The sequence below is a fragment of the Lichenostomus cassidix genome, chromosome 1 (assembly GCF_008360975.1).
Source record: "Lichenostomus cassidix isolate B80296 chromosome 1, HeHo_3.0, whole genome shotgun sequence".
NCBI lineage: Eukaryota > Metazoa > Chordata > Aves > Passeriformes > Meliphagidae > Lichenostomus > Lichenostomus cassidix.
The window spans coordinates 76229391-76257153 of NC_139479.1; the positions used below are offsets into that span (position 1 = coordinate 76229391).

Consider the following 27763-nt stretch of genomic DNA (forward strand, 5'->3'; position numbering starts at 1 on the left):
ACTCCTCAAGCCTCTCGCCTTTTCCCACAACTCTCTGACAGCATCATTATTAGGGAATCACCATCCACTTTCCCTCCTGTTCCAAGTTCCTCCTTCCCTCCCACCCAACCCTTTCACTATGCATGTGCATATTAAAGAAGAAGGCCTTTAACCTTGTTTCAAGGTTAGGGCTGCTGTAATTTTCCCTCCTTCTTCCCTGAAACATAATGTCAGTCATCTCTGAGCAAAAGTCCAAGGGGAATGTTCTCACATTGCTGCAGGGAACTACTAAATCTCCCAAATCAAATAGCATTAGTTAGTGAGTAACTCGGTGTACCTCATATTTAAAGAGTCATTTATTGCTGTTACTCCTGTTGAGCATCTTTCTTCTCAATCCAAAACTGCAAGTTTATTTGCAGTCCAATTCATTTATTGTGGAATCAGTGTATACTGAATCTACCCAGCACCTCATAAAAGTAACGTAGTGTCCAGCAAGATGTGGTGTTTTATGCCAGTCCAACTCCTGGCAGTGTTTCGAGTGATCTACAGGATATTTTTTTTAGCATTCAGCAATGGGAGAGAGAATGTTAAAGTAGAGTGTTTGCAAATTAAATGGAAAAACCTAAGGAACACTCATCTTCCCTTGAAAAATTCTTGTGTGTGTCTGTAAATGAAAATTTGCATGCATTCTTATTCAAAGGAAATGACTGCACAGAGGATAATGTCCCTACATGAATTTTAAAGCCTTCAGACACTTCAGACACAAACATTTCTAACTGTTTTAATAAAACTGCTTTGTAGATAATGCACTATGTTTGACTCCTACTAGAACACCTGCTTCATAATGCTCAATCATGACATTAGAAAAATAATTAAAATACATTAAATTCATAATACTCCATCGTTCTGTGTAATGCAACATTTAGTGCTAAAGAGCAGCTATTGAATGACACTTCCAGTGAATGGAGCCAGAATGTCTGGTCATTAGATGATAGCAGCAATATTTTAGGTAGTAAACAGATGTCAAATGAATTCATCAATACAAATAAAAATCTGCTTAACAGGATCTAAACTCCATCTTTTAAAGCATCAGTAATTTAATTATGCTTTCCATACACAAAGGACAAACTTATATGTTTTACTGGAAATGACTCTTGTTTTGGAGTGCCAAAATCATAAAACAAGGAAGGAAGGAAAACAAACATTTGGGAAGATCTCCACAGGAAGCACAGTTCTTCTTTCATTTGGGATGAATTGCAGAACCCTTCCATAACTTCTGGACCACCAGGACACAGAAAATGGCACTGCTACAATGACACCCAGTACAAACACACATACAATCCATTTCCCTGTTGATAGTTCTCATAAATGAAAATACTGGATGGCATGAGCTAGTATATATCTACAGTTACAGGAACATAAAGTGATTACTCTGTTGCCTTTTCCACGTGGTTGCTTTTTTTCACTCTCATCCTTCCTATTCAAATGATGCCTTTCCAGAAACTAAAATAGAATGAAAGCTCATGGGCTTGTTTGAATCTGCATAATACCATTCCAGATGCTCTGCTTTATCTTTGGCCCTCAGTAACAATTAGGCAAAACACAGCATTTAATTTGGAGGCACAATTTTTTAAGGAGAATAGAGAGTCCTGGATTACACAGAATAGAATTCAACAGAATTCAGACCATGTAGTCTGAAATACCATACACAATTCCCTTGTACTTCTATCATAAAAAATGCCATCTAATCCTTTTGTCTTCTCACAGTGATTCTCCTGACATGTATTCCAATCTGTTTGGGGTTTTGACTATGGTGATGGCTTTCCTCAACATTCTTCCTGGTGCAGAATCCTACAAAAGGATTTAACAAAACAAACAAAATTACTGTCTCTGTATAAATTAAATTTTCTACCTGCTACTCATGTATTTTCTCTGTATTAAGCTACAAATATCCTTCTTCATGCTCTTTGAGGTCAATTGTACTTTTTGAGGAAAAATATCTACATAGTGACCAATTTTGTCTTATCCTTTCACAGAACTGGGAGGGCTTTTCTCTTGCCCTTCCAATACTCTCAATGTGATTAGTCAGAAATTTGCCCAGATGAAATTAAACAGATTTTTTTCCCTTTTTTTTTTCTCTCTGCCCTCTGGACACATCTTGCTATAATAATATGCTGGCCTATTTCTTTCTGTTTAACATACTTTTACAGTTTCACCATAGTCAAATAATTCTTGATACCAAGCCTATCATTAAGGTAATGAAATTTTCTTTGGCTCTCCTATAAATATACTTCTTCTGCTTTTTCCTTGTCTGCCACTCTTCAGACAATTTAAATATCATCTGCATGATCCAGTTCATAATTTACATTTGCTTGAGGCTGGACCAGATGACCGACTGTGCTCCCTTCCAACCTTACCATTCTGTGATCCTGGGATTCTTTAATATCGTTTAGTAAAATCATGCATCTTTAAGATCCATATACACTTTTCTAGTTCGAGCTTCCTGGTGTAGTTAGTGCTTATTGTAAAACTCTGAACAAATTGCCCATTGTGTAAGGGGGACAGACTGTAAGTAAAAGGGGTGCTTCTACCTGTAGTTTTCCAGTTGACTCTGCTACCTACAATCACCCTTTACAACACAGTGTAGGCAGGCTGGCTGGGGATGAGGTGATCTGCAAGAGGTTAATTTGTTAGACAGTTAACATCTTTCACATCTTTCCTTATTAGTTCTAAAGTGAATAAAACAGGAATTGGAGATAAATTAAATCAAACCTTGCGAGACCACAGAAGCTTACAGTTCAGGTTGAAGTGCTTGGATCTACTGCTGGCTGTTTCATTGTTTTCTATTTAGCACATATATTTCCCTCTCAGTGATTCAATTCATTGCAGGCATGAAGCTTCCTCCAGCCTGTGCTCTGTCTCCATTCAGCAGCAAGCAGCTAATTCCTTCCTGCACAATCAGCAACCACTAACCATGCCATGGCAATGTTCCTGTGCATTTGCATCTTCCCTGGCTCCTCCCAAAACTGAATCGATCACTCAGCCTTGGGGAATGGCTCTAACTACAGATACTCCAGTAATGAAATTTATCCTCTTGCATTTTAACAGAATGAGCGTTGTACTTTTATTTTAAAAACATAACTGTCTAAAGAAGAGATTCTATGGCATGCATTGTTAATGACTGGGTCAAACTGTGGTGGCCTCAGCAGGTTGGAGGGCTTGTCCCAGTCATCAGTGCTTGCCTTTGGCATGCTCTAGGCATCTGCATGCTGAACATACAGATTTTAATTGGCTTCTGTCTGGTGTCTAACTCTTCTCCTATTCTACAGTCAGTCTCAGTGATAGAAAAGGTTTCAAGATCCTATTCTAGTAGCTGAAAGTGCTGATAATGATATATGATACCTTTAATAACCTTACTAATTAGCCTATTCTTCCATAGGTTCATGTTCCAGTGTAGATAACATAGAGCATGGTAGGAAAAATAGTAAAATAAAAAGAGGCTTCATGTGCTACTTTGTCATACTCAGAGTCTGGACTTTCTCTGCAGCAATTATCCTCCGAATTTTTAAACAAATTTTTAATTTTCACCTAGAGAATTACTAAAAAAAAGTAGTACTTTAAAAGTTACCCTGATATGCTTCCTTATTTTTTTAATCTTGTTGATTTCTGAAATGACCATGATAGGAGAATGAAGGACGTGCTAATAAAACTCTCAATCACATTTTAGTGACTGTGTCTACAGCCAACAGCTGGCACTCTGGTACTGACTCAGGCTTGCACTGCTTTTCATATTGCAATATTTAATATTTCAAGAAGCCTCTTGAATATTAAAAGCTGGTCTTTAGAAAAATTCTTTTCTTCCTGTAACTAAATCCAGACTTGCCATTGTTAAAACATGGACACAGTGGCCACAGTTTTCACATGCTCCACAGGTACTGGAATTACTACAGTTCCTCTGCATGGCTCTTGTTGACATGTCAATGTTGGCCTTAACTATTCAGAGCTACTGGCTTATGCACAATGATTCAGAAAATTCCCTAGTATGCATCACTGAAATTCATTGCTGCATGCAGAAGTGTGCATGGGTGTGAACATATGCGGGTGTGAGTAAATAAATCCCTTCCTGGCCCCTGTAGTGATGTAGTGACCGTGTAGCTGATGCTCTGAAGCATGAAATCCAATTATCCTTCACTTAGCATGCATAACTAAAAATGTTATTATTGGTCATAAAATTATCCAGCCCTTTCAAAAATCAAGTCTATGAACTATGTGACTGTACTCCTCAGGCTGACTTCCCACTGTGTGAGGAAGTGCTTCCTTTAATTTGTTTTAACTCTGCCTGCATTATGCAGGCAGCACTTTGGTGTAAGAGAAGGTTAGGGCGAAGAGGCTAATTTTTCTTCTAAAATGTCTGGGAATTTGAGCCCAGGCAAACTCCTGCAAGTGCACAGAGCTTTCACATACACTATATGGCATTCCCCAAGTCAAAGCAAAACAACAACAATCACCACCATTAACAATATATGTTTTCCAAATGTGCACTAAAATGAAATGTCAACACTTTGATGAACAGCTTCTGTAGCAAAACAGCACGTATGTGACCAAATGGCAACAGACCACTGTTTACACAAAAAACGAGCATATTGAAATAAAATGACTTTGAACAGCAAAATTCCATGCTATTAGAAAAAAAAAAAAATGCCCACTAGAGCCCATAGCAAACCACATTATCTTTTAAAACCTTGAGCATATACAGATTCATCATGTTGACAAATGAGGTAGATGAGAGTTAAGAAAGATCATCAGTATTTACTGTGCTGTGAATTCTTCTCCTAAAACTTCAGTTCCAAGCGGAACACTCACTCATGCACCCACAGTGGACAGGCTGCAAACCATGGAGGATTCAATGACAAGGCACCTGTGTTCAGTCCAGTGCTCTGGAGTATCTTCCTTCTCTGGCTGGAGGGATATTTTATTTCCACTAAAATAAATTCTTTCCCCCAATTCAGCACCTTGGTAATATGAGCCTTGACATGATTTACTTCAATTTTCCCATAAATATCCTCTGAACATTAACTTCCATAAATGTATTTCAGGATGCAGGTCCTTGAGGATGCCTGCACAGGCTAGTTTATTTGTATTTGGAGAGTAGAAAAAAAATGTCGTATTTGTGAATTTCCCCATGCTGCTAGTAAACTAGACAAGCTTAATGGTGCAGTAAAAAACATATTAATCAAAAGTTCAAGTCATATTTTTATATAATGGTAGCAGAGGTTACAAATAAGACAAAATCCCGATTGAGACTGAATGCTTGAACACTTTTCATAGCTTGTCAGTCTTTCTTACTGAGGACAGTCACGTCTCAGAAATCAGAGGAGACAATCACAATCCAAAATCTTTTGAATTTTACTTGCAATTCTTAAAAAAAATCCAACATTGTCTTTCCCTGTGCACTCATGCATACATACATTTGAAATAATGGCTTGGGATACAGAGGCACTGGGTTGGCTGTCTTGAGTAATTAAAGATCCCTTTCCCCTCTCCTTGGTTCACACCTCATCTGGTACAGGCTCTGCAAACTACCCAAATATTGTGAACTGCTATTCCAAAAGATGTGCACCTTATCTCCTATGAAAAGCTGTTACCTTTTTTCTTAGTCAGCCATGAACATTAAATATCATTCAATAAATCTGCTTATTCTGAAAGCTCATGGATTTTATTACCTTGGCAACAAAGTGATCTGTTCAAACTGCTTTTTGCTGCCAGTTTTAGAGTTTTCTGTGTCACATAAAAAGCCATGAAGGGAGGATGAACAGTTAACTGACTTCTTCCCTTATGCTTGCATCATCAGTTTCTACAGATGGGAAAATAGATATAGTGTGAAAATGAGGTCCTTGGTTGCTCAGAACCAGTGGTAGTTAATAGGTGAACCAGATTAAAAATATATTTTTCAGTTTTATGACTATCACTAGCAAAATCCCACCTGGGAATAGAATTTTTTTTTCAATATATCAAAAGAATATTTTTAATCTGGAGAAGAAAGACAATGCAAAAGATGCAAAATATTGAACAAAATTAAATGTTCATTTTTTCACATCCAACTTTGGTTTTTCATGAACAAATAAGCACCCAAATGCTGTCATCAAAGCTTGTTACAAACAAATAAATAAAAAATTGAATCACTTCTTACAAAAGCTCCTTTTTTCTGAGATGAGTGTGATGTTTCGTTGATTGTTTCCAAAGGAGAAAAAAAGTAGTGACAGTGACTCAGACACCTCCAGTGCTGTTGTATTGGTGTCACCGCAAGATGAAAATCTCCCACCCCAGCACGAGGATGAGATGGAGCCAGTTTCCCACATGCCAGAACCTGCATCCACACCCCATGAAAATCTCCTGCCACTCCAGAGCATGTTCCAGGAAACTTCTCCTACTCAAATGGCAAGTGACTTGCAGCACCGCCTTTAAAATGTTGAAGGCAGCATGCTCTGCTGAAAAATACAACCAAAGCTTCATCCTTCTCTGGAAGGCAACCATGCACAAATGGCACACCAGGGAGCCATATTAAACATTGTGTAGTGGGTTTTGTACCAAACACAACAGGTAAGCAAATATTTTTGTGGGTTTTCTGTCAACCCTGCAAATTCAGCATGAAATATGAAAAACGGGTAAGGCTCTCTAAGTATGATCATGATTAATAAAAAGAGTTGGAGGGAAAACTGCTGTGAGTTACAGTGCAGAAGCCTCATCATGGGTGGCAGTAATAAAGCTAATTTATCTAAGTGGGCACAGTAAGAACCTTGTGGATAATTTCTTGAGTTGCATCAGCCAGAAAATTATATTATTCACTAGCCTCCCATAGCACTGGTTGCATCTTCCTCTAGTCTCCAGGAAAAAAAGACAAATGGAAACCTGTTTTTCTGAATATTTTATGCTGTTGAAAGGGAATTACATTTGACTGAATCAAAGAGCTTGTTTAAAATTTTTATGATGTGTTTATCAGATATTCAGTATTTTTGTAATTTTGATAACAAGAAAAATCAAACCTGATAGAAAAGAAATACTGGGGTTTGCAAGACATAATCTACAAAAGTAAAGACATTTTTAAGATTAAGGGGTACAATTTTGAATGCTTCTGATGGAAATAAAAAATAGCTATAATTCAAAAGTACTATTCCATGCCATGAAGTAAAGATTCAGTGTAATTAGCCTTCCCTTCTTAAAGGTACGTGCCCAGGACTTCACCAAAGACTACTTCACTGAAATGCAGTCAAAGTTGGTTAAGTGTATGCTTAGTTTGTGTATGAAGTTGCTCGGAATATGTGCACCTGGCTCCCCAAGTCAAAGCTGCAATCACTACTGCTATCAGCACGCTCAACACAGAAGGTTTGACTGCTTTGCAGACAGTGTCTGGGTCTCCTCTTCCCCAGACCATCAATATTTATAAGCAAAAGCCAATAAATTTGACTAAGAGGGACATATTTTAATTTTTCTTGCCCTGAATGTACAGAGAAATAAATTACTACCTGAGATTTAAATGTGCATGAGATGCTTGTCTCCTGTAAGACCTCAAGTGGAGATATAACTAATCAGTTACTCACTGAAATGCATTAAACACCTTTCTATCTGCTCCCCCTCCTCTCTGATTTTTTGTAACCATTTCTTTTCTGATAGCTCCTACCTTTTCATACCCTTCTTTTTAACATTCCCTTTAACATGTCATTTGCTGCAGCCCTTGCTGGTCAGAAGCAGTTACAGGAGTCTACCTCTTCTCACAGCTCAGCTTTCTTGCTTGGATTGTCAGTGTAACCTGGCACTTTTCAAGAATTGATTGGTCACTCAGATCAAAACGTTAAATATTTAAAGAGGCACCACACCATTCATAAAGTGAAACCTAAAGTGTTTGTTTACTCTTTGCTAATTATTTTAGTTCGAGCAGGCAGACTCAACTGTCTACATTATTAATTAAACCTGTAAAAATGAGCTAAGAACAGGAAATGTTCTTCTTGCTGCTAGCAGTGCTAAAGATTAAGCTGCAACCCTCATTAGCTATAATATGGAAACCTTCTTCTCCAAACTGCACCAATAAAAAGCTAAACAAATCATATCAGTCCGTATTTCTATCTCATTTGGAGAGAAGATTAGTCATAGTGAAATTCAGATGTTAACCATTTTTAGGAGGTAATGTTACTAATTCACTGTTGTTTGTGGCAATCTTTGGCCTGAAGTAGCAAAACTCATGTTCTCTAAAATAACATGTTTTAACACTAAAGAGTTGGAAGGTTTTCTGGAAGGAAAATAGCAGGTTTCCCTAAAGGCCATACAATAGCCATATATAATATTCTACATGCAACTTCTACCAGTGATCTATTTCTTTACAACTATATATCTGCTATAGAAACACCATCACTGGGTTTTGTGGTCAGGAACACTGTAATGTGACAGAAACCATAACAAACATTCACACTCTTGCTGAAAAGAATTGTGTAAAAACCCCTAAGAGTTATACATTGTTATATTAAGTTTGATAGTTTCATTGCACTACCTCAAGCAATGCAAGATTCCTCAGTTGGTATTTTTCACGATGACCTGAAACTCTGTTCAATTCTGTCAAAAGTTTCACACAGTGGTCGAGTGCTGATTTGCAGTTTAGGGCTAGAAACACTCAAGATTCTCATTTTTGTTAGACACAGGGGGACAGATCCAAAGGGAATGGAGGAGACTAGTTATAGCTCGCAAAGAGGTGGGATAGATGTAAGCACACGTCTGTGAACTGCAACTTTTGAGTGCTGCAGAATATAAAGCCTACCACTCTGCTGTGTGTCTCCACAGGACTCTGGAGCCTAATTATAGAGCTGCATGAAAAAGTTCTGCTTGTCAGCAGAACCGGCAGGAGGAAAAAAAATTCATATTTTTGCACATTCACAGAAGAATAAAATATTTAGGCAGAAAAATCATCATTGCTGCAGATGGACACTTACAGAACAAAAATGGGTAATTTTTGTGCAGCTCTGCTTGTCACTAGCATAGCCAGAATACATTTGGTAGCAGATTTAAAATCCAATCTAGAATTCCTCAGTCGCTGCCAGTGGCAAAATGTGCTTCATAGAGTAGTAGGGGTTGAGGATTGCAGGAAATTTCAAGGTGGGGAAGCTCTCCTAAAATGAGCAGGCAGGCTTCCATCAAATTTAGTGTTGCGGCACTTGCTTATGCCAGCAGAGGATTTGTCTCTTGATGGTTTTGAGTCCTTCTGAGTAAAGATTAATCACAAAAGCCTGATCACAATTACAAGGCAAAATATGAAGATGTGACCCTATAGAGGCAATGAGGAAAGAGATCTAAAAGAGTGGTGAGAGAGGTGCACAAGCTGTTAATGAAAACAGTCAGCAGGTACAGTGGCCAATAGATTTTAACTGCTTACTTTCAATATATTTAAAACCACACTTTTTAAATGTGGTTTTTAAACTTTGAGTGAGAAGAAATATGCCTGTAACAGAGCTACTCTACACACAGAACATTTCATATGGATAACCAAAGTATCTTTAGGAGAAATATAACTTGACAGGATGATAGGCACCATACCTGGGTCCCAATGGTGCTCAGGTGACAGCTTCTGGTGACAGCCAGTATATCAAAACAATAACTCAGAACAACATTTTGTGTGTGTGCTGTGTGACCCTGCATAACACTAATAGAGGGATTATCCATTTGCAGGTACAGGTCTGTGACATGAAAGATGAATAATTTATGAAGTCTCTCCCCTTCTTCTTCTTCTCACTTGGCACTGAGTAGAGAAGTGGGGATTCATCACTGCATGGTTCTCAGCATTTCTGCACTACCCAACCTGTGTTTGCAGCTGCTCACTGGAAAGCCTGGCTCTTAAACTCAAGCTGTAGTGACCTGTACTTTCAGCTTTGGATAAGTGTTTTTCTCTTATGCTTGTTAAATGCAGTGTGAATTTTACGTGAAAGTGCTTTTTTCTTATTCCTTTTTTCTTTCTTTTCCCTTGGCATCATCTAATTTGGCAGTTCTTGGAGTGCTAGAGAGTCTCTTTAATGTATCTCAAGGCACAAGGACTCTGACTTCACTGCATTAACAGAATACATTTATTTGCTGCCTTTATATGTGGCAGTGGGAACTGATGAAGGATTGTGTTCTCAATATATCACTCATCTCCTTCTTTGTCTGACATTAGCAATAAAGTACAAATTACAGAAAAGGCAAACCAAGCATACAAATTAAGAAAACTAATTTCATGCCAGCCAACATGTGGAAAAATCTCAGGTGATGAGGAAATCAAAGGAAAATGGAAATAAAAAAGATTACACTAAGAAGAAAAATTATAACTAAAGACACAAAATCCAATAATAACTTTATACACTAGTAACTAGCAAATTGAAAATAAAAATTAGTAGAAAGTATTAAAGAAATTCTGTCCATAACCTGCCAAAGTTTCTGTTTTCTCAAACAATGAAAACATCTCTTAGGTATTTGTATCTCTTAGGTACTTTAAAATCTGCCCTACATTATAAAAAAGTAAAACAACTTCATGTTTCATGTGCTTGATGCTGGGAGCTAATTTTGTTCAGTTTAGTTTTTATTTTCAAGTTAATGGATGAAGTTTTTCTCAGCCAATTCAAAGAAGCTAGGTCTAATAAGAGGTAAACCTTTTTCTTTGCTCTGCTTTTACATCATCACAGTACTGCAATAAACCCAGAAATAATAACAAGAAGTCCAAAATCACTGCCTTGGCTATAGCTATTTACAGTCTGTTTTTTTCCACTGCAAAATATTCCAGATCTTATTATACCACCTACAGGTAGTTTTTAGATAAATTCTTGGGATCCCCTAAGCTTCTAAGATATGCTCTAAGTTACAAAGAGCAAGCGTGTCCATTACAGATTTTGGAGAGGTTTCTCATAACCCACACTGCTTTGACTTTAAACAAGTCCCCAGAAAAAAGCTGGCTATTTTTCTGAAAGCTTAGCTAATACATGAAACTAGTATGCTGTTTTTGGTATAGACATTATCTTCAATAAACATTATGAGTGTTTAACTGACAGTATTTTCTCATGTGCCAGTTTTTACTAGATGCAGAATGTGATATATGAAACTACTAATCATTTTCTGTTGAAGCAAAACAACAAAAAACTATGATAGATTCATTTTTCTCTCACACATTATTGTCGTTCACAAATCCTCTAATCCTGTATAATCATGCACATATTGTTTATAATTTCAACATATTTTTGTAAGCTTTGAAAGAAATCCTTGGCAAATTCCTTTACATTCCTTTATAACTAAAGTCATGCTGCTTCAAAGGAACTATTTTTCAAAGATTGACAGAGAAGGAATCTTGATCGTAATTTCTGGACACTTGAAAACTAATAGAGATAACAGAAATTAAGTGAAGACCTTTTAAGTGTAAAACGTTTAGTACTCCTGTACACTTAATGCGTCCCAATTGCTCAGCCTGTATTTATTTTCTGGGGAAGGACTTTGGGCTTTGCATGGTTTGAATCAATCAGTCTGTCTTCCTTCTGCTTTGCAGAAAACATGCAAGAATTTAATCCAAATTCAACTGAATTGCACTGCTTTGATGCTGCTTATTTTCTCCAGTTGTTGATTAATATGCCTCTTGTGCAAACATCTTCCTCCTACCTGATGCCTTCAGTAACGTCTCAATTCGTTGCTGATGACATTCAAATTTCCTCCAGAGATGCCTTTTGAAGTCACAGAGGATTATGCCCATCAGTGAGTGACTCAGGCACAAAGTGATTGATAAGACAAATAAATACTTAGATCTTAGCAATCAGTCAGTTGTGATATGCAAGGGGGAAAACAAGACTGCAGACATTTCAGCTATATATCATGTTTTCTAAATCATCCTTATATGCCAATGGTCCTCTTAATAAATTATCCTCCCTAGTTATCTGGTCTGATATACGTTTTCAATTATGCCTCTTCTTAAACACATAGTAGTCAGTCTTCCTCAGGGTGAAGCTATTTCAATGTCCAAGAAATAGCTTCCAAAGTCCAGACAGAGGAAATACTACACACCCAGTTTTGAGTTGAAAAGCTGTGCACACACACATCGGAGACACTTTATGACATCAGAGAAGTCATGGCTTTATTCCCAGATTCCCTGAGCTGAGTTTTATGTAAGCAGCAACAATACATGACACTGCATATGTTACAGGGGAGTAAGAACATTTTGAGCATCTTGCACAGCATGAGACTGAGAAATTAAGACCTTGTATCTCCTCAGATGTACAAAAGTCAAAAGCCAAACAAAGAATAAGGTCATGGTATGAGAATGAGTAAATTACTTGTTTTATTTAGTTCATTATATTTGGATTTACCAAAACAAATAAAAAGTTTTAATAAGGAGAACTTATCTTTTGAAAGAGTATCGTGTGAAAGTCCATATACTTGTTTTTAATAAGATTTGATCTGCATGAGATTTTGAAAACCTGAAGAACAAGTTAATTCAGAAAAGAGGTCTAAAAAGTACACATTTCAAAAGTAATTGTGGACTGCTGGTACACTCTTCAGACAAATTTGCAAGACATTTTACAGCATATATGTGTGATGATTACACATGTCATAGTGTTGCAGACAGTATCTTGGGCTTTTTTTCTGGTGTGGGAGGTGATCTTGAAGAAATCTGTACGTGATCATGGCAGCATGGTCGTGAAACACAGATGTCTTCCCTTAGCTGTAAGCTTTTCAGAGGTCAGAAATAACAGCAAAAAAAAAAAAGGAAGTCTTTGAGTTAAGCCATACGTTCTTTGATTCAGGGACTATTTTGTGTTTACACACCCCAGTGCAACACAATCTTGATTTATGGTTATAATGCCTAGTTGCCACAATGATGATGAGGTTTATAATGGAATAAAGGACATTGCTACCAAATAATCTTCTATGGCAATCCAAGTTCTAATCTAAATAATATATAGTATATACACCTGAGATATGAATTCGACAGTTGAGGCAACTGCATTTTAAAGTGGCATCTGCCATTTTTTAAAATATAGGTAAACAGATGTACCTACAAGTTAAAGTAAAAAACAAAAATCTAATATTTATATATACAATTGGTGAACTGTACATCAAAGCAACCTATATAGTAGGTACAGAACTATATTTAGGGTATTTTTTTTGTTTTTTAAAGTGCCACTTTATATACAAAGTTTAAAATCATTAATTTGGTCCAGAAAGAGGACTGTAATGCAATATTCCACACCATGAAAGCTTATGGGAAAGAAATTAGTAAGCACAGGAAAAACAAACTGAATGGAATTTTAATTTGGCTCTATGTCCAGAACTTCAAATGCATTTTTGTGCTAGGCATATTAAAAATTCCTATACAGGAACAAGACAGCTCATGAAATAATCAGTATTTTCTATTTCATTCATTCTGTGTATCTTGCACCCCATCCAAGCCAAGAATAAATGTAAAAATAAATGGATAATCCTGATTACACTATGGTAATATGAACATGACGAAGCTGAATGGCTGTCAGACCAACAGTGCTGGATGTCACCCAAGTGTTCCAGCATGTCCAGAGTAATTTCTTGGAGTATCTATAATACTTAACTTTTGCAAAATGTTCTCTGTGAGAACCATCTCAGAAGAAGAGGTAAAACATATGCTGTGATTTTGTTGTCTCAGTTGGATGTGGTTTTGTTCATTACACTTCGAGTCTACGTGGAGACCTTGGAATAACCAAGAGTAAGTGGCATACAAAATCTGTGGAGTAAGCCAATGGGGATACCAGCTCATCCTTCAGAACATATGACATATGTGTTCTTAAACAGGTAGTAATTAACCACCTTTCCCAAAAGTAAATTTCTGTTAATCTCCTTGCCACTTACCATTTAGTTTTGAGAGCACATTTATGGGAAGAATATTGCAGCAAACACATCTCCTGGATAGGTCTCTTCACGGCTAAGTAAAAATTACGACTATTCAAGTTTAGTGCTTGAAGGTCTTCCCAAAATAATATTATAATTATGCTTTTAGATTAGCTTCTGTTAATATCACCAAACAGTCTGTTTCATTTACCTGCCCATCTCTGTAGCCACTACTCTTAGTCAAATGCATTTCCATTGCAGATTGGTTACAACCTATAGCAGGAATGTCACAGCCACAGGGCAATGTCCATCATGTACCTAATGAAGACTATAAACCCAACAAAAATAAGATGGCGTTCATGAATTCTTGCCAAGTGATGTTATTTGGTAATGGAACACACCCAAAAGACTGGCCTGATACTATGCCTGTATCAATTAAAAAGCTGTACATTAAAAAGCTGTACATGTGAAAAGCTAATCATTTAGCCTTCATCAAAATCATTTGAAGGCTAGGAGCGCCACTGAACACACAGTAAATCTTTAACTACTAAAAACTGAAGATTTTCCACTCACATGGAGGCTGAAGCCAAAGTCCCTGGATGTTGAGTGAAAAGTTGTCATCCTCTACCCCTCTCAGGAATTGCAATAACTACCTGCAAAGTTTGTCTGCTTTTAGTTTCAGAAGCTAAAGGTTCTCCAAAGATAGCATCATGTTTTAACACCATTTACAATAAAACCTTTAAGAGCATACTGAAAAAGGAAATTCCCAAAAGAGGTTTCTGATGGATGGAAAGAGTTTGATGTATTTTCTATTTCTAGGTATGGGAATGGAGAAGAGTTATCAATTTTTCCCAAGACTGACGTGTAAGTTTGGTCCTGAAGGAGATGTAAAGAGGTGAGCTATGGAGGTGTAACTAGTACATGACAGCATGCATCATTCTGACATAACCTCATGGCTCTGCAAGCTTAGGAGCTCCTCTAAGTGGATGACTACACAGAATAAGTATGAGCATGTTGTGATCAAGAACATCAGCTGCAGCATGCATGGTAATTCCAATGTTTTATTATATTCACAACATATAGAATCTGACATAATATTTCCCTTATTACATATCCACTTGCAACACCTTAGAATTGATCTGTTGCCTTGATGAAATACAAAGAGAAATCATCCTGAATTTCCTTTTAGAAAATAGCACATAAGCAAAGATCAGATATTCTTTTGGTTCATGCACTTTGGGATATTTTCATAAATCAGCCAAGAAATTAATTATAAGAACAAACAGATTACATTTCCTTCCACTAACCAGAAAATGTTGCTGTTGCTACTATTTCTAGCTTGCAAAGACACAGAATCACTGTTCTTCCATACATATATGTATATAAACACATCTATACATATACACACACATTATGAGGCTTTGAAATCTTTACACAAAATAAGAATGTATTTATCTTACCAAGTTTCAACAATTTCATAATTTGCAAAAGGTACCATCCCCTAATAGAATATTATTGATCAAAATCACTCAGGAGATAAGAGTCTGTAGGGACTCCGTCACTTCCAGAAAGAGTATTTTTCCCTTGTAAAGTGTTAAGAAGTTGGTAATCCAGGGTGTAACAGACCCTGAAAAAAGCATCAGAGAAGCCATGCACAGAAGGAAGAAAATACACTGTGAAGAACCTACCAATACAGTATTAGCAAGCAAATGTCTATTTGACATTGATTCTCAGGAATTAAGAATGAAGTATAAACTGTGGTGAGTTTCATTTACCATTTTAGAGTACAAGAAATTGTTCAAATTATTGAGGTTGTTCTGAAACTGAGAGAAAGTGCAATGCAGAAGCTTTAGCAGGAGCATAAGGAGGGAGCAGACCCACAGTGGCAAATTATGCAGTGCGTTCAGAAGAACTAAAATCTGTGTTGCAGGCTACAAGCAGAAAGACAAAATCATTCAGAAGAACTATTTTTTTTCAATGCCACTGTACAAATCACCTGAGCTGGCTCAATTGTTTGGCATGCATATTCTTAACATGCAGTTTTCTATGATGCATTTTGTAAAGACTTGCATTAATTATTTAAAATAAATATTCCTATAATTAACCTAATCAGAAAACTTCCAGTGTGTTGAATCTGTTCAGTGGAACAGATTTTTCTATATTTCTAGCAAATCGCATATACCCTTTTTGAACATGCCAGCTTTATAACAAGCAAGAAGGAAAACTGGATCTCAGACTGTCACTTAAAGCATCATACTTTTAACCTCCTCTTTCCATACAGAGCTCTTTACCTTTACTGACACCCTCTGGTCCCTGTATCTAAGTCAGGTTTGAATTCACTCCAGCACTCCTTCAAAAATTTACTTTCCAAATCAATATTTTGTGGAGCACAGAACTGGACATTTTCTGAAACTCCCATAAATCATATCACTGATTCCCCAATAGTTCACCATGTCAGCAACTTATTCAGGGGACACAAGCAAATTTGCCAGTCATGACCTTCCTGTATTGAATCTGTGCTAACAGTCCTCAAGTTATGCATTTCTTAAAGTTGCCCTTTATTATTTTCTAACAGCAGACCTTTTAATCCCACCTTTTATCTTAGCTGCTATGGTATTTTTCATCAAGAACTGTTTTCAAAGCTGCTTTCTTTCAAATTCTCAGCTAATTCTGGCTATAATTCAGCCAGTGAGATATTTTTATTTTCTATTTTCATTCTTAGTACCTCTGCCTTCCTTATAAAATGAAATTAAAATCCTTTCCTGCAATATTTTTACCTAGAATTCAAAATATGACCTTCAGCTTCATACTGACCAACAAAACTAAAATCTACACTCTTTATCTCCCAACTATCCATAGGTATCTTCACACTTGTATGTCATGCTCTGTGAGTTCTGACTTTTTGCATGGGCATTTGCTTTGTAAGTGTATGGAACAGAAGCTCTTCATGTTCAACAGTCCACTTATAAAACTGCTTAGCTGTTACTACCTTCAAGAATGCTTAACCCTTCATCCTCATTATACTTTTCGTCTTCCAAGACTTTGTCTTAACCACATCTCTTAAACATCCCCATAGTCAAAAGTATATCTCTATGGAAAGCCACTGTACATAAAACATTCCTCAGTTACTATAGTTCACATATCAGTTTTCTGTCTTCCTTTTGGCATATCTAAAACTAGTAAACAAATGTTTGTGTTTTACCTCACAACAAGATAGGGAAGGGGTTGTGGGGAGGTTGGGTTTTTTTGTTTTGTTTTAGTTGAAACTTTGTAGGTAAGTGCTATAGCAACTAAAGTAAATTTATTGAAAATATTTTTAGAAATTCTACCAGAGCATTTGATAGCTTTTTAAAGTAATGGCCCAGTTATTGCTAATTCTTTCAATAACTCCTGTAATAATATTAATCACAATGAACTGATCTTGCTCTAATATTGATTGCCATAAAGTACTTCTGAAGGAGTGGTACTATAACTCAGCAAGAATTGCACTTTCATTAATTGGAAAATGCCATTCAAATTTTAATTAGCAAGAATCCCCCCTTAGCTTTCGGCTAATAGTGAGCATGAAATTTACTTGTAGTTTCAAACTTCAGGGTGTCATCAAAAGCTTACTGAAGTCCAAGGCAGTGCTGCAACTCTTAAGAAAAAAAAAAACAAAAAAACTGGCACCACATTGTTCATTAAAAAACCCCAAAACAAATGAAATCATGTCATTCAAGGAAAGCATTACCTTCTGAGAAAAAAATTAACTTTGCAAAACTTTAAGCTAAATTTCTGAAATACTGCAACACATAGAAAACTTCAGTCCTAAGTACTCACATTACACTACCTTGTCTGTTTTATGAAGTTTTTCAGCTTAACAGGATTGAAATTAAACATCTGAGAAGTACAGATCCAGTCTTTTTTTTTTTTTTTTCTGATATAAAAATCTTAAACCCACAATTTTGTGCTCCATGTCACAATAACTCTTAGTTTACCTTCCAGCCAGTTCACAGACATTCCACATAGTCTTATCAACTGTCCTCACATCAGAGAGGAAAAATCAGTGTATCTTTATGTAATTCCATCTCCTCTGCCTGTCAGCAAAGGAGAAGAGTCCAGGCACTGCACTTTTCTAATTCCAGAGATAATTGTTTATCCCAAAGCCAAGTATCATTCCGAACTCCAAAAACAACACAACTTTCAGTGAGTGCATCACTATAAACTCAATACGCTGGGTTATTTCCTGATTCACCCTCAAGCATTAGCATGGTAGCTCTCCCAAACATAACAAATTAGCCCATTTTAATAGGCATCCCTTCTGTGGAGTATGTATTTGTTCTAAAAGCCCCACATCTCTCTTCACAACTCATTCACTGCAGTAGTTTGCACGCTAGTTAAATCACAGGAAGCATATAGCAGATCACAGTAATTTCTGCTTCAACTTTTCTGCTCAATTATAACAATTTCAAGGTAAGATTCAAAACAAAAAAGCAAAACAGATAAACCTGCAGCCCAAAAACGGGATCTCTCACCGTTGCCGGCTTCAGCAGTAGACTGCTCACAGAGATGCTGCGATGGATATTACAACAAATAATCTGCACACACTCCAAAGTCTAACCAAGGAAATCAGTGCCTGGCTGGGGGAACGGCAAAGACACTTACCGCTGCTGTGGCACCGTCTCTCTCGCCCTGACTCTCAGTCTCTCTCTCCCATCCTCCTGACAGCCTCAAATATAGCAGTCCCTTATGGTTCTGAGCCGGGGGGAGCAGAGGATTGCAGAGTTGGGCTTTTTCCTTCTTTTTTTTCCTCTGTTTTTGAAACCATCCAGAGGTAGTTCTCCAGACCCGACCGCCTCTCGGCTCGGCTGGCTCAGCGCTGGGAAGCCCCAGGTGGAGGCAGCGCGCCGGCAGCTCCCGCGAGCCCCTCCCGGCCCGCCGTGCCCCCTCCCGGCGGGGGGACCGAGGCACCTCCCCCGGCTGCTCCCGGGGGGCGGCGGAGCCTCTGCCCGCCCCTGCCTGGACGCGTGCGGATGTACGGATGATGTGGATGTGTGTTTATGTGAGTGCCATCTCCCGCCGCCGCCCGCTCGCCCCTACCCCTAAGCGCGCAAGGACTCCCTCCTCCCGCTTTCCTCCTCCTCCTGCTCCTCTCCACCTTCCTCCTTGGTTTGCTCCTCTTCCCTCCTCTGCCCCGCAGCGTGAAGGCAAGAGGGCGAGTTGGCGAGCGCTGTCCCCTGATCTCCTGCTCCTCTAACACAAGACACCAGCTCTTCTCATCCACCACTTTCTGACCCCATCCTCTCCTTCTCATCCCCTTCCCCATCCTCCCTCCAGGTGGATCGGTTGATTGGTTGTCTAAGGTTTTTTTGTGGGTTTTTTTATTGTTTCTCTCTCTCTTTTTTTTTTTTTTTTTTTTTTTTGGATGCATTTCATTCCTCTCCAGCGGTGATGACCCGCCCTACCCCCGCGCTCTGCAGCCGGAGCCGGGAGCCCGGGAGCCGCGGCTGCTGCCCGCAGCGCAGAGCAGCGCAGCGCAGCGCAAGCTCTCCGTCTTTCCGCCGCGGCTGCTCCGGCTGGAGGCACACCCGGGGCAGCCAGCACACAGCCGGAATGCCGCCGCTCCGGCAGCCCTTTCTCCCGCTGCTCCCTTTCCCACCATCCAGCCGCTCTTAGCTGCATCCCCGCAGAGCAGCCGGCGTGCCCCGCCTCGCCCCGGCCCCGCGGAGCGCTCCGCGCCCTGCGCTCTCCCCGCCCCGCGGCCCCCGCCCCGCGCAGCCCCGGGGCACGGCTGCCGGCGCCGCTCCGCCTCAGCAGCCTGGCTGCTTTTCCTTAGCTCTTCTCATCCATCCGTACATGCACTGGGTTCCCACTCTGCCTCTCCCTAATGGCTGTCCTCAGGATACAGGCTGATTCTAATCCTTCCTTTCTTCTTTTGTTTATTTTTTCTTTTCCCCCCTGTGGCAATGGCAACTTCTGCTGTAAGATTTAATACTTTCCTGACCTTCTATGCTTTTCTTTTCTTGCCTTTTTTCCGCATTTGCCTTCCACAAGTAGTTAGGTCCCTTTTTTAACTTACACTTTAACTGAGTAATTATTGTGTAGCTCCCATTCTCTGAGATTTTTCTCTGCTTCAGTGATTCCATTTCAGTGGTTTATGCGTTCTGAACCTCTGTGTTGTACAAATACATGTGTGCGTGTGTGTGCATTTTTCTTTGCTAACTTTTCTATGTATTTATTTTTCCTATCCCAAGTAGTTTCTGACTAATTTTTAAAAACTGACCTTTATTTGATTTAGGTTCAGGTTGAGGAGAAAGAGGATTCTAGATTAGTTCAGGAATTTGCTGGAGGTTCTCACACAACTCTAGTCTTAAATTGGCAATACTAATACAAGTTTTTTCTCTGTGTCTTTTGCTTGTCTCTTATATTGAAGCCTCTAGCAAGATAAGATACCAGTGATGAGTGACACAGTTTTATACACTTTTGTGGTCCTGAATAATATATGGAAGTCTGGCAGAGGATTTACAGCTCAACATGATGTTCACTGAATTCTGCCCACTACTATCAGTGAGGATGTGTTGAAAAAACCCTCACTTTCAATTCCTTTTTTTATTCTAAGATTGCAAATTTATGTTCCTTGATCACCATCTCCCATTGTCTCACCTATCGTTACGGAAGAGCAAGAATGAACTCATCATTAGAAATTGACTTAGTCTGGATACACTGTCCCTTACAAAGAGAGAAGAAAATTGTCTCCACAACTGAATATGGGTCTCTAGGCTCATTTCTGTTGAGCAAGTAATGTTGCAACTTGACATATCAAAGTATCCCTTCATTGACTCAATTCACAGAAAATTATCATCTGGTCATTATTTCCAGTGTTACTAGGTTACAAGACAGCATTTAATCAGAAGCCAGGAATAGTGACTGCATTAATTCTGATCTTATGAATAACTTATGAGGCTCCATTTCTCAATATTTCCAAAGTGAGTGTTAAAGCCAGAAGCATTTTTGCTAATAAAAGTTGTTTGTTTTTTTTTTACATACTGTAGCTATTTATGAAAATATTGAGCAATTATTTGTGAAGAGGTGATTTTCATTGGTTACGTATTTTTCAAGAGAGAAATGGAATTAAAAGAAATGCAGATTTGGCTTCTGCTTTTTGGGATTTTTTTTAAGTCATAAAGACTTGACTTTATGGTCTTTATCTTCCTTGGTGAACTTCATAGATCAGTGTTATTTTTAAAAACTATTTCAAGGCACCCATGCCATACACATTGGGTTGCACACTATTTTTTTTTAGCTCACTTTAACTCTAAGTTCTTGTCAAAGTATATTTGTCTTATCAATGGCAGCTTTTAATGCTTGCTTCCTTCTTTTTAACTTCACATCAGCAATATTTCTACAAGGAGGTATTTGTATCTTTTCCTTTAGTTTAATCAGGAATTAACTGGATTTGTATGAGCACCAGTTTGATCTTTCTTTGAAAGTGGCACACAGCTTTTAAACAGGTTAAAATATCATTTGAGTGTGTGTATCCTTTGCAAGGTTCCTGCTCTGCTCCACCACTGTTAGGTTGTGAGCTGTTTTATGGCCTGTATGTTCAGTGTGTAGTGCATGGACAGTGAGTTATATTCAGTATAAACAGTACTTTGCTACTGTACTGTTATTGCTACAGACTTTAAGTCAACCTAGCTGTATTTTGCATATCTGGTCTAGTTGTCCAACTATCTGTGAAAAAATACCTTAATGTCTCTATCTCATGTCTGCAGTGGGCAAGCAAACAGCTGCAGCACATCTGCAGCCTGAGTTGTTTCTAACTTCTTTTCTTTCATTTAGTCTCTCTTCCTTTAAGCAGAGCATAATGTATTTTTTTCTTTCCCACATGCAGAATTATATGAGCAGTGCCATTATTATTGGGATATCTCACTGTTCTTTCTGAACCATTTGAAGAATATAAGATAGGGAGTGAATTTTGAAGAAAAGAATTAGCTGCCCAAGTTTCTCTGATTCATCAGGGTCTGCAACAGCACTGGAGGTGTACTTTTAGAGATAATGAAAGCTTCTCTTGCTCTTGCCCTCCCATTTATGAGAAGTTCTTTCAGGTACCTGGAGGACAGTATTTGAAAATAGTGTTTTTTGAGAGGTGTACATTGGCCCTGTTTTAGTACACAGCTGTATAATTTTAGTGGCAACCACTATATTTTGTCCTCCCCTAGAACATCTGGATAGACTCCTCATGGCTGTATAATTAGTGTTACAAGAAAATTTTCTAGGGGGATAAGCAGAATTGTGTGTAAATGTGACACATAATTCTTCAGGCCTTCGGCAAAGAGCAGAAGATTCAGAGCTTACCATGAAAGCTTTCAGTTATAGCAGATAATTAACAAACTGAAGACGTTAGCAATGGAAAGAAGTTGCTGCATAAAATTAAAAAAAAAAAAAAGTGCATGCTCTGGGGACTTGAGCCTCTTAAATTTTCAGAAGTGCAAACAGATGACATCTGGTCCAACACAAAGACTTGTAGAAAGTTAACCTATTTGAAAAAGTTTTGAAGCAGCAGAATGAAGCATGTTTTGTATCATGGCTTTATAGCATGCCACAATGGTCGTTTTGATTTTGTAAGAGAAATCTGTAAACTGGATGTATTGTTTCATTGAGCGATGGTCTGAGAGGATGACAGAACTGCACTGCAGTTAGTCAAGCACCTTAAGGATGATGGGGACATTCTGTTACTTGGTGAACAACACCAGTGTAAATTTCCACTGCTGCCTGGTTGAAGAGAAAATGGTGTGGGTGCTATATATTTTGATATATCCAGCTGTAGGCAGTGTGTTGCTACCAAAATACTGATCATCAAAGAGCTAACTAGCAATGCTGTGGTATTCAATTATTGACAGAAGGGGACAGGCTGAGTGCTCCCTTGTCTCTGCAGAAGCCAGAGATTGTGGGAGAGACATAGGGAAGTGACAGAAGTGAATATCTTAACCTTATATCAAACCCATTCATACACTGATGCTCCACTGAGTGTTACTGGCTTTGTAAGGAACTGGCCCAAAATGAAACCAGAGGAGCATGTTCTTTAAAGCAGTATCCTGGCTACTGACACAAACAAGGATGCACTGATCATCAGAGAGGCTTCCTCTTTTCTGTGCAGGCTTTGTCGTAGTGCAATGAAGTTCCAGAGGCAGAATAAAGATGAGAAGGGATTTGCAGATTCATATTCTCTCCTGGCTTTCCTAGCCTCATGTGAGGCATGCCTAGGTAATCTGTTATTAAGTATAGTGCATTGCTTTTGATGCTGTGATACAGCTCCTAGTTAATAGAGTAGGAAAAGCAAAACCATAATTTTTCTCATTCCTTCCAGCTTGATCTTCCCAATATGCACAGGAAGGATCTAGTGTTCCCTGGAGACTGATTTCACCTTACATGAACATGGAGCAAAGTTTCTACTGCACATGGGAGCAAAATGCACCAAGGAGTAAAGAGTGGAGAAAGAACAGGTCTGTTTACCACTGCAGCTATCCCATGGTAACATGAGCTGTTGGGATAGGGAACTAGTTAGGGGATGTGCTGATTCATAATCCTCAAAGTAGAGGAAAAAAGAAAAGGGAAATATTCTCTGAGCACCACAGAATTTAAAGAAAACCAACCCATAATTATAGTCAAATATTCCAGCAGCAGTGAAAACTCAGTAGTAACAAAGACAAAACTCCATATCTCCCTAACCCATATCTCCAAAGAGCCATGAGCACAAAGGATGAAAAAACTGCCCTCCATTGAATTACAGAGTGGTCAGAGTCCACGACTGCTGAACGCTGAACAGGAGTAGATACTAAATTTAGTTTCCTAACTTCTATTTCAATACCTAAATATAAATGGCCTGATTTTTTTCAAAGATGTTGAACAGTTCCAGATTCCTCTGATTTATGTTGCTACTTAGAGGAAAAAAAAAAGAATTTTCTGTTTAAATATCTAACAATAGTACACCAAATTCTGCCCTCATAGACCAGAGGCTTGCAGCCTACTTTTTAAAATAATTGGATACTGTTGTGTCTGCCAAAGATGGAAGGTGTTGCAAAAGGAAATATTTATTCTGTGTTTTCCTGTTAATGAAGGAAATGAGGAGTAGAATTCCCATGGCCCTAAGTAACAAATATTTGGGTTTTTCTCCCCTTCTTTCCCTCCCTCCCTCCCTCCCTGAGTTCAATGGAAATACAGTAGAAGAGAGGCTTGATGTGGGAAGCATCCTTGTCACTGAAAACTTTCTTAGGAGTATAGTGCAGCTGTAACTACACAAGTAGTGAATTAAGTTTTTCATTATTTTTAAATAATGAACCTTCAGTCCTAGGTGATTTTTGTGTTGAGAAAATAATAGAAATCTAGAGCTTATGACACAGGCAACTTATGAATTTGACAGTATATGGCATTATCTTTTATTACAGAAGATTGTGACTCTGTGAAGGAAGTACTAGGAAGACAAAGTCCCTGTAGTTTTCAAACCTCCAGTGCCTCCTGGAATAGCCACTTGAGTATTTCAGAGTGACATAAGGAAAAAGGGGAAATATGGAATGTTACACAATGTACAAGACCATACAATAAATAATGTAATGCATAAGTAAAGCTGAATAACCTTATCCCCAAGACATCTGAGTGACACTATTATCAAGTCTTTATTTGGTGAAGCATGTATAACTGAATTTGTGAACTGATCTGAAAACAAAAACCAAACACACCAAGCAAGCCTTTTTACAAACAAAAACAGGAAAATGGCAGAAGAAAAGAAAAACTTTATTAATCACTTCCTTGAGTCTGAAAAAATCTCATATTATACTAGTAGTGTCAGTCTCCCCGAAGAGCTGACAATTCTACTTTGCTGTGTTTCCTACCACATTACCCCATAGAAGAGAGCATTTGACCAGCAATGTGTGAAACTGAGAGAGTTTCTAACAGCTGTGCTTAAAATAGCACAAATCAACATTCCCTAGTTTACCTAGCTAGCCTACCTGCATCCCTCTTCCCCCCACCCCAAGAGGATTAGTTTCATCATTTGACTTTTCTTTTGATATTTTATCCTTTATATGACAGTTTCCTAGGAATAGTATATCTGGGGCACCCTATATGAAAATAATTCAAAAGAAAGCTGGAATGAGGTTATTTCTTCAAGTACACCTGGAATAGCCTACTTGACTCTTGTATTAGTATGCTGAGTACCTGATAAATCTGGATATGTAAAGATGGCATTAACTTAATAAAATGAATTGATTTAATCTAATAATAAATTTTATTGATGGTCGGTTGGCAGTTGAAAGCACAAATGAAGATCACTTTGAAACCTTTAAATGTTTTCTGAAGAAAGTGCAATTATCTGATGGCCTTTCATCTTAAGAATAAAAAAATAAATAAATTGAACTGAGGTTATAACATACAATTAATAATATACATATATACAGATTTTAATGTAACCCACAGAACATTAATTATAGCACTTATTTCACAGCTGTTCTATGAAAACTCAAATAAAATGTGTCTACAGTTAAAACTGAATATATACTGACTTCATTAACTTAACAGCTGCACCAATAACCAATACCAAGGAACATACCCTACTTTGTTAATGTCTTGATACCATCTGCAACATTCAAAACTATTGGGTTTTAAAGCAGATGATGTCTTACTAGTATTGTGATCACAGCTATCACAATATGCTTACACATGCTACTAAAGTGAATTGATCTGTTTCAAGGGAATTTCAAGGGTTATGAGCTGAACCGCAAGACAATTTCCTAAACACAATTGTGGTTGCTAGTAAGTCAAAACCAGAAGTTCTTGGTGGCTTCTTCCCAATTCTTATGTGCTCAAACATGAATTTCTTGTGTGTCCAAACAAGCAAAAATTCAACTTAGGAGCAAAAATGAGGGAAGAGACTGAATTAATATGGGAAACTTGTATGCTATCACTTACTTTTAAATGCCTTGACATTGAAATTCTGTCATTTCAACCCATATTTCAAAATATAACTTCCAGCTTTAAAAAGAAAAAAGAAACCCACATCATGAAAGAAAATAATTTTAAAAAAATCAGAAATCCCATCATATAGAGAATCATAAAGACATTCAAGGAAATGTATTATATTTTTAAATCTGCTTCTCAAACTCTCCTAACACAAGCAATAATAGAGACAGCAAGCATAAAATTGTACACCAGAAAGGTGTAATTCCATTAAATGTGTACAACAGTGTGTTTTCAGTGTGTTTCCAGTTCCCCTCCAGGCCTTGGCTTGTAATGTGAACTTAATCCATTCTATCTACTTCTCTGAATATTGACTAGCAATATCCTCCATATTACAATCTGTCTGTCACTGCAAATGCTTAGGTTGTATCCTTATACATTTGAGACCTCTCTAATTCTTTCAAAATTTCAGTACAAATCTTACTTTTCCATTATTACCTTCCTGCCTTGTTTCCTCATTTTGTTCTTTCCTACTCTTCTTGTCTTTTGGTCACAGTTTACAACTTGTGTAGCTTTCACAGCTCTAATTTCCGTGTTCCTTATGTTCCTCTTCCCAAAGTCCATTTCCTTGCTTATTAATTACACTCTCTTCCCTGTCTTCAACCTTCTCATACTCCCTCAGGTTCCTCATCCCAATCTGCTCCTCCCCTCTACAGTTGTCTCTTGCCATCTGTTTTTTGTCCTTGACTCAGATCTTGTGATGCTTTTTTTTCATATTTCCTGAACTTCCATGTCACTTGAGCAGCAATGAAGAAATAACGTATAGCTCTAGGAAAATAAACTATTAATTAGTTCACAGGTTCACATCTCATGGACCACCTTAACTGGCATTGAAATTCAGGAAGAGTCTTCCATGATCTTCCATGATCTTTGTAACTGTGTTCTGAACCATACTCAGTCACTTTCCAGGGGTGAAACTTGCTCAGACAAGTCAAGAGTTCTGAATTGGAAGGCAGAAACTGTGAGGAATGTGTCTGTCAAACCTTTAGAACTTTCCAAGCTGCTGTGAAAGGATATTTTTCAGTGGTTTCCAGAATGGAGAAAAAGCAGTTTTATCACTGGGATGCTATCAGAAACACCTCTGGCTTAAAACCAAATTCTGCTAAAAGGTCAAGATTTGCTTTAAAATGTTCATGAAGTAACTGCTGAATTTGTTACAGTTTAACATCAATGAAAGAGTATTTTTCTGTTAGCTTTGTACAGAAAAGGCTGAAGCATTTTTTTCAGAAACGTTTAGAAAAAATTAAATAAATAATCTACCTGACAGACACCAGTGGAGAAAATTTTAATCCAAATGTACAATTTTGCCAAAGTTTAAAGGAGCTTCAATTGGAAACTTCTAATACGAAGTATCAAGGAAGAATAACTCCAAAGACACTATGAGCTCCGTCTATAATAAAATGTTTTTGTATTAAGTTATCAGCTATGTGATTAGCAATGAAAGTGAGTATTAAGCATCTGTCTGTTTTCCTTTCAAAGTGTTAACATAAAGAATGCAATATAAGGGCTTTAAAATAGCTGTCTTATGTTAGTCTTCTTTGTAAAAGATGTGACAGGCTGGATAACGGTTTAATTTCTTCATACACAGCCATCCATGCTCCTTTAACCACGAATGGCCACCCAGCCAGATGGATGGCTGCCTTGCTGCTCCTCCCTAGAGGCTCAGTTAGATGGGATCATCTGAAGGGGAGAACTGCCAGGCTCCAGGGGCTATGGAAATGCCAGGGAAGAGAAGACTGAAAAGTTGCAATTGTCTCACCAAATCAAAAGTAGAGGGAGGGACAGAGAGAGACAGCTAGTATGGAAACTGCGGTGTGGTAGAGAGCGAGTCGCAAAGGGGCTTGGGGACAGAGAAACTAGTTTTTACAGCCAGCCTGGGATTTGTCCTTGAAAACACAGCACTCTGCAAGGACATAAAAGGAAATGGAGAGATTTTTGT

At 38.1% G+C, this 27763-nt stretch overlaps 1 protein-coding gene and 1 long non-coding RNA gene across 5 annotated transcripts in view; one reads left to right on the forward strand and one right to left on the reverse strand.

Annotated features, from left to right (window-relative positions):
- CNTN5 (contactin 5) overlaps window positions 1-18827 on the reverse strand; it is a 602217-nt gene extending 583390 nt beyond the window's left edge. For all 4 annotated transcript variants that reach the window (XM_085064530.1, XM_085064543.1, XM_085064523.1 and 1 more), the window contains exon 1: window positions 18478-18827. The gene's annotated coding sequence lies outside the window, so the exon portion shown is untranslated. The remainder of the gene's footprint in view (window positions 1-18477) is intronic.
- On the forward strand, window positions 12159-24973 carry LOC146444950 (uncharacterized). The gene is made up of 4 exons (XR_014853113.1): window positions 12159-12284; window positions 14653-14728; window positions 23180-23319; window positions 24261-24973. It is a non-coding gene; the product is annotated as an uncharacterized LOC146444950 (long non-coding RNA).
- The last annotated feature ends 2790 nt before the right edge of the window (window positions 24974-27763 follow it).